Genomic DNA, 615 nt, shown 5'->3' with positions numbered 1-615 from the left:
TACAAAGCTGATTAATTAGAAAGGCTGCTACATGGAGCCAAGCTTTCTTTCCAGGTTAGCCCCTGGCTAGAACAAGGATCTTGTGTTATCTTCTAGGAGCTGACAATGTTAAAAATTGTAATTAGAACACCACTGTGCAGTGGTTTGTAAACACTTCATCTTTATATTTCATCAAAATCCAGTGCATTCTCACTCTCTGCTTTCATATTATGGATCATCTGATTGATATGATATTCTAGGAATTCATGGGAGATAGAAAAAGTTTGGCCAATAAAAATCCTTTAGAGAAATTAACTTTTGGTGCCAAGTTACTGACTTTAGAGCAGCACTAAGCATTAATTTGATCCATAGTAAAATCAGAGGCAAATTTTTTCAAGGATATAGGATTTTCCATTCCATGCTAGCAAAACAATTTAAGTTTTGCATGATTCCCACTCTACAAATGGGGACACAGATTTGGAGGGAAGCAGTTTGCCAAGCTCACAGGCAAGGCCAACAATACAGCCCAAAAGAGCTCCAGATTCCTGAACAATTGGCCCACGTTGGAGGCATTAGACTTCAATGCCCACTTCTCTCCTGACTCCTACAGTCCTCAGCCCCCTTCTGCTAGGGAAA

Source organism: Antrostomus carolinensis, unplaced genomic scaffold (genome assembly GCF_000700745.2).
Source record: "Antrostomus carolinensis isolate BGI_N321 unplaced genomic scaffold, ASM70074v2 scaffold9771, whole genome shotgun sequence".
NCBI lineage: Eukaryota > Metazoa > Chordata > Aves > Caprimulgiformes > Caprimulgidae > Antrostomus > Antrostomus carolinensis.
The sequence above is the reverse complement of the archived record's forward strand: the minus strand, read 5'-3'. Positions refer to the sequence as shown.